At 38.4% G+C, this 11,627-nt stretch overlaps 1 non-coding gene across 1 annotated transcript; it reads left to right on the top strand.

The window, feature by feature from the left end:
* The first annotated feature begins 11,180 nt into the window (after nt 1-11,180).
* On the top strand, nt 11,181-11,321 carry LOC128586847 (U4 spliceosomal RNA). Its single transcript, XR_008380310.1, has one exon. It is a non-coding gene; the product is annotated as a U4 spliceosomal RNA (small nuclear RNA).
* The last annotated feature ends 306 nt before the right edge of the window (nt 11,322-11,627 follow it).

The raw sequence follows: 11,627 nt of genomic DNA, 5'->3' as shown, positions 1-11,627 counted from the left end.
CTCTCACTTGACAATGAACAGCATTTTAAACACTGGATTGGATTCCATACATTTGTATTTTAGAGCATCGTAGAGCACTACCAACTGTAGCAAAATCAATGACTACATTTTCAGGTAGGAGACGATATTACTTATAATCAGTGCTCCTGTAAGGCTAGGACTTTGCAGGGTATAGGAGAAGATTGTTTACTTTTCCTCTGAATATGTTTGAATACAAACCACTATAAAGTGCCTATTTCACTTATGGAAAAATTATAAATATGGAACCAGTTAACAAACGTGTTATTTCCACTCACCCAGCATATTCTTGTTGTGGAGTATTAGTACTATCCTTCCTTTTTGAGAATGAAAAATTCCCAGAAATGATCCCACGCACTAGTATTACATAGTTTTTAGACAGAGATATTTCTGGATTCAAATCCTGGCTCTGTCACTGTGTAACCCTAGCAATTGGAACCTCATTTTTCTTATCTGTAAAGCAAGGATACTGAAAAATATCTCATAATTGCTCTTTGATGACTAAAAAGATAATTTATGTAAAGTACTTAATATAGTGTAATGCCAAATATTAGTTTTTATTTTAATAACTGAAGCACAGTTACCTACTGATGAGTATGTGTGTTAATAGGTTTGTTAATATTTGTTAATATTGAGTGAATAAAGGAATTATTGAGTACATAGCTGATTTAAGTCCGTAACATGTACTAATAAAGAGTACACTGTCCTACACTTAGCAGGACATGCGTAACTCTCTATCAAGAAGATTCACTAATGGAATTATGTCCTGGGTGGTCACTCAGTTAGGCTGATCCATCACATCCCTTAACATGTCTGTCCTGGTGACACATCATACACATTGGGGAGTTGTTTAGTTGGGATCAGGGGTAGACTAGTCAGTCTTGGCACATTTTGTTCTGTTTTTGGAAAGTACTTACCCGTAAGAGGAAGCCACAACCTTGGCCTCATTTCCTTTCGCCCTGGAGCATGACAAATCTGCTAATTGGCTGCCTGCTGACCACTTGGCTCTTCTCTGGGACCAGGGAAGCCAACTTGAGGAAACAGCAGCTGGAAGCCTAACCCTCTGCTAATGTCAGGCCTTGGCCCATTGTCTGCATCCCGGAGACAAAGGCAATTGATGTTGCCAAGTGTTTTCAAAAACATTATAAATCCTTTAAATGAAAAGGGTTGATTGATAAATGACATGTTGTTCTTTTCACACTGAGCACACATGTTGCCTGTCTGCCAGTAACAGATTTGTCTACTGCAAATATGACCCACTCATTCACATTTTCCTGTTTTTCTCAGATAACCTCACTTACTATGTAGTATGAAAAGGGCTGCACCAGAAGCGGGGGGACCTGGGCTCTCTTCTGGATCTGCTGCACATTGCATACATGGCTTTGGGCAAGAGGGAAGACACTAGCATTGGGTAGTTAAGTGTCTTTGACATACTGATCTGTGGGTTAAGATGTCATCCATGCATGAAACCTCTTTAAATCTTCCCAACAACCCTGTAGGGTCAGTATAAGGGTCCCCATTTTACTGTGTAACTTGCCATGATCACTAAGCTAATATGTAGCAGAATCAGGACGCTAACTTATTTCTGCTCATTCCAAAGTCTTTCCTCTATCTACTATGCTATGTTGCCTCCAGAACTCAGTTACCTCATCTATAAAATGAAGGAAATGATCTGAACAAGCATCCATATTTTTTCCAATAAAGAACTACAGAAGATCAAAATCTAATGCCTTGTAGGCTACAATCACTTTTTCCTTTAAAAAAAATCTTTTCTTTAATAGCATTCCTAAGCCACTTGTAGAAATGTTGCAGGATCTTTCATTGAAATAGAAATTTGCTTCAAGCTATATCCCTCCTCCACACTCCTCCCACCACCAATTTCCATCAGTAGGCAGGGTTGTGTTCCTTCACCTCAGAGGGTATTTGTGGCAGGCTGGAAAGCAAATGCCATTTGAAAGCTGAGAAGTGTTTCTGGTTTTTGTAAAAATCTAAACTCCTTGATGCTATTAGGATAAATGTACCAAGGGATGAGGAAGGAGAAAACCGTGCCTTTGAGGTCAACAGATGGAAGTGCAAAGATTGCTCCAGTGAAGAAAAGGAACGGTGTTCTATGTGCAGGAACGTGCGCATAGCTCCAGGGCAGGGCCCGAGGGACATGGCAATCCTGCAGAGGAGTCGACAGAGAGGGCTGAGAGAAACCAGGTTGTGAGCACTGACTTGTAGCTTAGGAAAGATTCCTGGGCCTCCATGTGGCATGGAAGCAGAGAGCGCATGGGCTTGAAGCATGAATACAGATGAGCAGGATGAGCCATGGATGAAACATTCTTCCTTCAATAGGTCGGTACCACGAACATTTCCTTGATTCTTAATAAGCCTTAATTGACTAAGACTTAATTTCCACCTGTCAAATAGTATTGGGGCTTAGATCAGATTTTATATGGATTTAAAATAATAAATAAATGTGATATTTCCTGCCACCAGAGCTTGTAGACTGAATCACATCTGCTCTGCAATATTAGATGTGACTCAAACTTGAGTCAGGTGCATGTGGAAGCTTTATTGAAACCTATCTTCTTTCTGTTTATAATCTCTCATAAGGCTTTCTTTTCTGGGTTTAATTTTAAAGGAATTAAACATGAGCTATTCAAAACCCTATATTAAATTAGTCTCAGCTTCCAGTAGAATTGCTAATCGATCTATGTCTATTTAACAACATAATAGCTACCAGTCACAGTCATGCAGAAAGCAGTCACAATATACTGGAACCTTAGTTCATACTTACGGTACTATTAGGTAGCTAGCTGGTTATGAGCAGGGTGAATGATGGATGTGGCTAGGCTATTTTGGATGATCTGGGTCAGGCTGACCTGGGCTATTATGGGAATGAGGCTGATTAAGACCCTGCTGGTGGGTTGTTTTCAAGACCTTGCAGGTGGGCTATTTCAAGAATAGAGTTAATCAAGGCCTTGGGAGACTTCCAGGAAACAGCTGATACTCCTCAAAGTTGTGTATAAAACCCAGAGGCTGTGCTTTTCACGGTGCCTGCAGTCCCTAGACAGGGCCTGGCCTGCTTGCCAGGTCATTAATATAACTTTCCTTCCTTGGTAAAACTCTGCTTGCTCTTGCTCTCTTAATTATTTTGGTGACTACCCCAAGCCACCTTCCCACTCTAACAGCTACAGGGCACATCTCAGAATCTCAGTTACTCCAGAAGAGGAGGAAGAGCAATGGGATCAGGGAGGGCCCCAGAGTGATTAATGTCTAAATCAGCGGCGCCCAACCTTTTGGCTTCTCTGGGCCATATCGGAAGAAGAGTTGTCTTGGGCCACACATTAAATACACAAACACTAACAAAAGCTGATGAGCAAAAAAAAGAAAAAAGGTCTGCACATAATTTTTATGATATCTGCCACCACAGATAAGCAAAAAAGTCCTCAGATAATGATCTTAGTTATGCACTGGCCATCCAGAGAGTTTTTTAAAAGCATCAAGCAGGTCCCAAGGTTGAGATCATCAATTTAGAAAATGTACCTGTCTAAATAATAAAAATGTCTTTCTTGATAGTTTGTATTATAAAAGTAAAAGAAAAGTGGACTTTATAAAACTAGTGGGATATTAAAAAATAAAAAACCTAGTGGGATATTTGACATTATAGTTGAGAAACAAATGCATCGGTATCTGGTTCCACAGAAGTAGTTGCAATTCTCAGTGAGTTCTCAAGGTGCTCATCAGATGTCTGGTTCTAATTTTACTCCCAATGTGCTTCATTCTTGAAAATAGTTGCTCACAAATTTAGGTGATGCCAAAAATTGATGACATGAATCTGGTGTGATTGTGAAGTGAGGGGTATTTGTCTCTGGGGAGATAAGATCGACGAAAGTCTAATAAAGAAACATGGTCAAATTTTTCTTTAAGTTGAATGTCAGATTGCAACTCTGTTCATTCCATTTGAAAACTGGCAGGGAACATATTTATGGCAACTGAAAATGGAGTCAGAATGCACCAAAATATTATTTTCCCAGAAATCTTGAAATCTGTTTTCAAATTCTTATATCAAATTAAAAAGCAGGACTGCATATTTTTTATTGTTTATGGGACTTTGCTTAGCCAATGTGTTGAAATGCATAAAATTGTTTGCCTTAATCTGAGTTTACCATAATTTCAGTTTCGTTTGGAATGTTATGGTTTGAAATATGGTTAAGCTGGTTGACCAGCTGGTTTTCACCTTGAAGACGCATGTTTAACTCATATAAATCACGAGTTAAATCCACTAAAAATGCTAAATCTGTAAGCAGTTTTCATTGTCAAGTTCTGGCACAAATTTGGTTTTTGATACTATAAAAAACCACTTGGTAACATCTTGCAAATCATAAAATCTTTTCAACATTTGGCCTCTACTTAGCCATTTTACTTCTGAAAAGTAAATGATGTCACCAAAGTCAGCATCAGTACTTTAAAGGAGTTCCTGGAATTAGCAAAGATTTAGTCAGTCCCTTGGCCCTTTATGAAATTCACAGTCTTGATGACTATTTGCATGACATTACCTATTTGTATTTTATTTTATTTTTTCATTTTATTTTATTTTTGAGATAGAGTCTCACTTTGTTGCCCTCAATAGAGTGCTGTGACATCACAGCTCACAGCAACCTCAAACTCTTGGGCTCAAGTGATCCTCTTGCCTCAGCCTCCCAAGTAGCTGGGACTAGAGGGCCCTCCACAATGCTGGCTATTTTTTGTTGTTGTCGTTGTTTAGCAGGCCTGGGCTGGGTTTGAACCCTCCAGCCCTGGTATATGTGCCCAGCGCCCTAACCACTGAGCATGTGCACTGAGCCATATTATCGATTTTTAAAGCTTTTGTGCCTAAATTGTCATAGTATGCAGTAATACTTTATCAAATATGGGTTTCAGGTGGCAATTGCATAGTCTTCTATTAATTTTACAAGTCTTTCTCTCTTACCTACCACCACTGGGACACCATCGGTAACTATGCCAGGTATGTTGACAATGGACAAAGAAAGTTGCTTTCATATATTTTTTACTGCTTCATATAAATCTCTTGATTTAGTCATGTTTTTTATTGGCACTAAAAAAGCCATTTCTTTAATGACGTTGTACTTGTCATCAATACCTCTAATAAAAATGGCTAGTTGAGCTGTCAGTGCTGTCATCCACTGCCAGAGCATAAAATTTAAAATTAGCAGCTCTGCTCTCCAAATTTCTTTCAATAGATTTTCCAGTTTCTTCAATTCACCTGGCTATAGTCTGATGAGACAAATTGTTTTTAGAAATATCCCCATTTTTTTTCAGGGCAAATTATATCTGTCATGCTTTCCATACACTGCTTAAGAAACTCATCATCAATGCGTTTTGATTTTTTTGCTATTGAATATGCTACAGCCACATGATTAACTTTTACAATGGAATCTGAGTTGTAATTAAAAAAAAATTCTTTTTGTTGTTGAGAAGACAGACTTTGTTAGTTTCCCTATTTTGTCCTTATGACGCAATTCTTCATACACATCAAATTCCCCACCACATTTTTGCATATAATATCTTTTCGAATTATAGTCTTTGAAAACTTGTGCAAATGCCCTACAAATTAAGCAGAGTGCCTTACTGTTGGCCAGGATGAAAAATTGGTCATCTGTCCACTTTTTGTTGAACAATCTTCCTTCATCCGTAATTTTTCTTTTTGGGGTTCTGTTTTCTTTTAAGATATTGTAGAAACCATGCTGGGATTAAAAACAAATAATAGATAAAGGATTATATTTACTTTTATTATGAAAATTAATTGATAGGAAAATAGAAAGCAAGGTGTAGGCTCTTCCATGTCTCAGCTGCCCACGCAAGGCAAGGCAGAGGGCCGATTGTAAAGCGTGGTGGGCGATGTATGAGGCGCCCACTGCCAAGGTGTGGAAGTACCCTTAATAACCAAATAAGAACACTCACCTGACTTCTAAATAACATTACATATCTAATGTTGCTATGGGAGGTTGAAATATCATTGATAATCTCTGCCTTGCCAAATCACCACGAGCACATGTAATGTCTGATGTTGTCAGTCTGTCTGTGCTTGGAAGATAAGACACTGCAAGCAGCACACCATGTAAAACTGAAGCCACATATGCGTACGGAGAGCAAGAGTGAATGTATGTTTATTTTATGTGACATTGCGACCGATGTAGTCTACAAAGTTCACGCTCGAGAATTGCACAATCAAGTTCCACCAAAAAAACACAAACAAATCTTATAATGTTTTAAGTAAGTTTATGATTTTGTCTTGAGACACATTCATAGCCATCCAACTCATAGCATGCTGTGGGTTGGACACCCCAGGTAAGGTCTCGATCAGTGGTTCTTAACCTTCCTCATTGCTGTGTTGTTACAAATGGAAAAAAGGGGTTGCAACCCACAGGTTGAGAACCTCTGGTCTAGATCATCAGTGCATGGTGGGGATACCAATCATTGCTTTATTTATTTATAACTTACAAGTGCACAACAAATACTCTTTTGTAGGTATCAAATATTAAAGTAAATGTTTTTCTTTTTTAATGCTGAAAACCTCTATCAAGACCCAGGTCATAATTCTAATACATATTCCCCAGCAGATTTGCTTAACTTCTGTATCAGAAGGCAGATTCACACCTTCTAAACACTCCTCAAACCTGTCACCCCCATAACACACATTGTGCACACACACATACCTGGGAACATACTCAAGTTTGGCCAAGTCTTAGATTTTATTGAGGAAATAAGCACAGGGATTACGCTCCAGGCATGAAATCTGCCAGGCTGCCTGCATCTGCTCTTTTAGTTTCTTCCCTTTTTTTCCTGCTATACTAAAAAAAATGTGTAGCAATCCTTCCACAGGTCTGAACCCTGTCCCCTGAGCACACAAAAATGTTTTCCCGATTCAAGATTGCAAGCAAAGATATTCTAGTATTGCTCCCTATTAAAACAACCACAAGGAGCCTTCCAGGATCTCCTGTCCCCCTCAGCTAATTCACTTTGTCCTTCACTGCAAAAGTTCTTTTTTTCAAACCCTTCTATCCTCACAGCCTCCATTTCTCCTCAGCCCACCAGGCTGCATGTTTCACTCAAGCCTCTTAAATAATTTAATTTTTTCTCTTCCCCCCTTCTAAAATGTAGGCCATCCTCCAAAAACCCAGCACATGACTGAATCTCACTGTTTGTACCCTTTGAGGTCCTTATATTGGTAACTTTTGATTACTTATGCATATTAAAGATTCGATAGCAACATAAACTCAGATATACTATGAGAAAGTTTTTATTGCAAAATGTAGCCATTGAATCTGTATCCTGGGTCTCCCATACTAACCCTCTAATGTGTCCTTGCATCTTAATATTATTATCCCCCCCACACACAATATCCTGCACATCTCCTTCTGATATCCACCTCAAACCTAGACAATATCTTCCCATATTCTGGGCCCATCTTTCAGGCAACTAAACTCACTTCATCATATACAAGATGCATTACACTACAATTCTTCCTCTTTCACTTTCTTATGAGAGTCACAGACTGTTTTCATTTGGCTTTTTGAAACTTCATTATTACCATCCAGGATCTCATTTGGGGGGCTCTTTGTCTGAAAATGGATAGTAAAGATGTCAGGCAGATGCCATAATTCCCCCAAATGAATGTAGTTTCAGTAGTAGAGACAAGTCTAATCAGCATGCAAAGTCTACCAGGCGTTTTTTTTTTTTTTTTTTTAGATTTATTGATTCTTTTTATCTCTACAATATGCCTTGTATATTTAGTTTCTATAAACAAGGCCATGGTGGCTATGTCAAAGACAATGCTTAGCCAGATTCAAAAAGAAAGTAGAGGTAGACTAACAGTAACCAAGACATATAAATACAAGATACAGATAGATGGATGAATAGATAGATAAGTAGATAGATAAATGATAGGTAAGTAGATAGACAGATAGATGATAAGTAGATAGATAGGTAGATGATAAGTAGGTAGATAGATAAATAGATAGACAGAATAGATTCAGACCTAGACCCTCTTCCTTTCTTATTGTGCCCACCTGAAATCAATCCCTTATATTCTAATTTCTCTCTGACACTCTCAACCAGAGTCATGTCTTGGCAAATCTTCCATTTCTCCTTTACCCCCTTAAATCATACACTTATCTCCTTTCCACTTGGATTTGTCTACATTACATTTATCTACTTTGGATTTCATTTGATTTTCCATGTTTTTATCCTGAAGATTCCTTAAAGTTGACAATGGGGTAGATGTTACAAATATAGAGTTGTAGCAAACGTGGTCTATATTTGAATGGCTAAAATAAATGGAAACATTTTCAAGGTTTAGGAATTGTAATTGGCTAAAGAGGCTCGGTCTTGCAGCATCTACTATGTATGATCCTAGTAGCAGCATGGTGGGCTGAAGGAGGTGGGCTGGGAGCATGCAAGGTAGAAGCTGAAAGGACCAAATTTGCTTCTGGGTTGATCCCATGTGCAGTTGTCCACTAGTAAAGCCTCAAAGTCCAAGGTAACCTAGAAAATTTGGTTTCCTTCTAGGCTAATGTGAATATGCAGAAGGCCCACACTTTTAGCTAGGGTTATGGGATCAGTATTTCCTGGGCATTGATGGCGCTTAAGTGATAGCATCTTGATCCCAAGAGAGGGGGGGAGATAGGGAATTTGGGATTGAAGCAGGGCCCTAGTCAGTGCCTTTAAGTAGGAGACAGAGTTCAGCTCACCAGGAAGTGAGAGTTGGCAAAGGATGAACAGTTGTTTGTAGTCAGCAGTCAGAGTCCAGAGCACATAGCTCCAGGTCCAGCAGGTCCTGCAGCATGAGTTAGGATTAGGGCCTGAGTCCTATCACATAGTAGGCTTACGAGCATCAGTCATAGGCCAGACGCAGGGGCTCACACCTATAATCCTAACATCTGGGAGGCCCAGGCAGGTGGATTGCTTGAGCTCAGGAGTTCAAGACTAGCCTGAGCAAGATTGAGACCCTATCTCTCCTAGAAATAAAAAAACTATCCAGGTATTGTGATGGGTTCCTGTAGTCACAGATGCTTGGGAGACTGAGGCAAAAAGATGGCTCGAGCTCAAGAGTTTGAGGTTGCTGTGAGCAATGACACCACAGCACTTGAGCCTGGGGCAACAGAGTGAGACTGTCAATGAAAAAAGAAAAAGAATAGCAGGTGTGGAAAGGGTACTAATTAATTACCCCAGGGATTCACTTCCAGGGACTCATAACAGCTCTTCAACATAGAGCACAAGTGAATTTCAAACCTCAGTGTCTGTAGAAAATTCAGAAAGTGGGTGGAAGACAGGCAGGTACAGACAGGGGTAGGATGAACCATATCTAGACAGTTAGAGCCTTCTAGACTGGTCCATATTTTAACCTTATGTGTAGGGATAGACTATGCCAGTCTCATAAATTTCACTGCTGATTTGAAAATATTTACCTTTAAATTAATTTTTCAATCATTTCATTATTTTCTTTACCTTTTCACATACACATTTCCTCAACTATAATATGAGCATTATAGTCATTTCTACCTTATAAATTCTTTTGAGTATTAAAATGACAAAATACTGCAGATGCCTTATACTTATACTCGTGCCTGATACATAACCCTTAATATGATGGTCATTATAATACAATGACATTAGTATCAATACCTATTTCATATAGATTATAAATATCAGCTGTCAATTTAATAAGTCTGTACTAGGCCTCGTGCCTAGGTGACCATTTACTCAGTTTTTATTTTGATACTTTTTTGATGCACAAGTATAATGATTATTTTCACTAGATTTCATTGAAACAGTTGTTTGGTAATTGTCCATTAGTTATCAAACATCAAATACAGAATTTCATGTTTTTCGGTTCTAAACTAAGATTTATGTTTGGTTTTGTTAAAATCTATAAATTTTAGATTGTTAAAATCTATAAATTTAATATTTAATAATAAATTCAATTTATTCAGTTGAATTCTGAAGTCAGGAGAATGCTAATGTTCATTTAATGACAGCTTTCTTTAGACTTAACTTCTTAATCCTCTGATTTTTTTTTGACTGATTTCTTTGAAAGAATAACAATTTTACAAGCCAATGCTTGTTTTTCCACAGTATAATCCATTGACTTATTTTTTTTCATCTGCAGAAACTTCATGTTTCAGGGATTGAAAATTCATTTAAGGAAATAAGGACTCAGTGCAGGAAAGGAAGGTAAAGCATTTCACAGTTTATGAGATGCATATGGGAAGGAAACAGACCGGTCTAAAGCAATGGCTTTCCATGAAAAGAGAAAATACCAGAGGAATAATAACAGAATTATTTGTTTAATGAGTATAGATCTGTTTTTTAGAAACCCAAAGTAAATTACAATTGAAAATAAAACTACCTCACAGTTAAAAATTGTAGTCACCGGGGTATCTCTTCTCCAGCCTTCAGAAGAGTGCCTATGGTTAGATGACTTGTGCAGTTAACAGCTGGAGGGGTGGTGTTCACTTGACAATCTAGGAGACTAGTACATACACCCAGAGCAGTGCAGTGCACAACTTGGACAGCTGTACTCAGTGGCCCTAAGTATGACAGACATATTTATACTAAGTGGATCCTAAATTCCTATGCCATCCAAATTGTTCATTCCACCAAAGGAAAAACAAGTACAAATATTTATGAACTGCCTTCTGCCACTGAAATTACTACAAGCCTAAGAAAGAATTCCTACCCAAAAAGAGCACAGAGGGAAACAAGACAGATAAACAGTAGGATAGGATAGGATAGGATAGGATAGGATAGGATAGGATAGGATAGGATAGGATAGGATAGGATAAAGTAGAATAGAATGGAATAGAATAGAACAAGTATTCAGTTAGGGAAGTGTACAAGATACAATGGGACAAAAAAGAGGGACATTTAATACAACCTAGGACTTCAGGAAGGATTTACTGGAAAATTTGTCACATGGGCTCAGCCACAAGGATGAACCGGAGTTTGCAAATAAAGAAAAATGGCCAGGCATTTCTAGAGAGGGAAACATTGTGAGTAGTCATAGAGGCAAGAAATATCAGGGTATGCCAGAAGATATAACCAGCTATACAGGCAAGAGTAAAGAAAAATAAGGCTAGATTGAAGCAGGTGAGGTGAGATAAGAACAGAGTCAGAGCTTTGTGCAGTGGCAGTATCGTAGCCAAGGAGGTTTATCCGAGGTGCGATTATTGCTAATTGAAAACTTTTCCCAATACCCCACCATGATGACTTGAAATATAGTCACCAGTGGCAATTTTTGACAGGTTCTATGGAGACTGAATAAAAAAAATAGAGTCATAAAATCCAAATTAGATGCTACTGCAATAGTCAAGATGAGAAAGGCTGAATGGCAATCTTAGGGCAAAAGTGGAGAGGAGGGTTAGGATGAAATAAAAAGTCATCACTTATTCCTTCCTCAGGTATTTATTGAGCTTTAGAGACTATGTTACTCTTTGGGTTTATCAACCAAGTCTCTATCCACATGGCAGCTGCCACCATATGGGGGAGACACACTACAGGCAAACTCAAATTGACAGAATAAATGAGCTAGCAAAAGCCGAGCAGGTCGACGTCCAGATTTC

The sequence above is a fragment of the Nycticebus coucang genome, chromosome 5 (assembly GCF_027406575.1).
Source record: "Nycticebus coucang isolate mNycCou1 chromosome 5, mNycCou1.pri, whole genome shotgun sequence".
Taxonomy (NCBI): Eukaryota; Metazoa; Chordata; class Mammalia; order Primates; family Lorisidae; genus Nycticebus; species Nycticebus coucang.
Note: the sequence above shows the minus strand (reverse complement) of the source record. Positions and strands in the feature narration are given on the sequence as shown.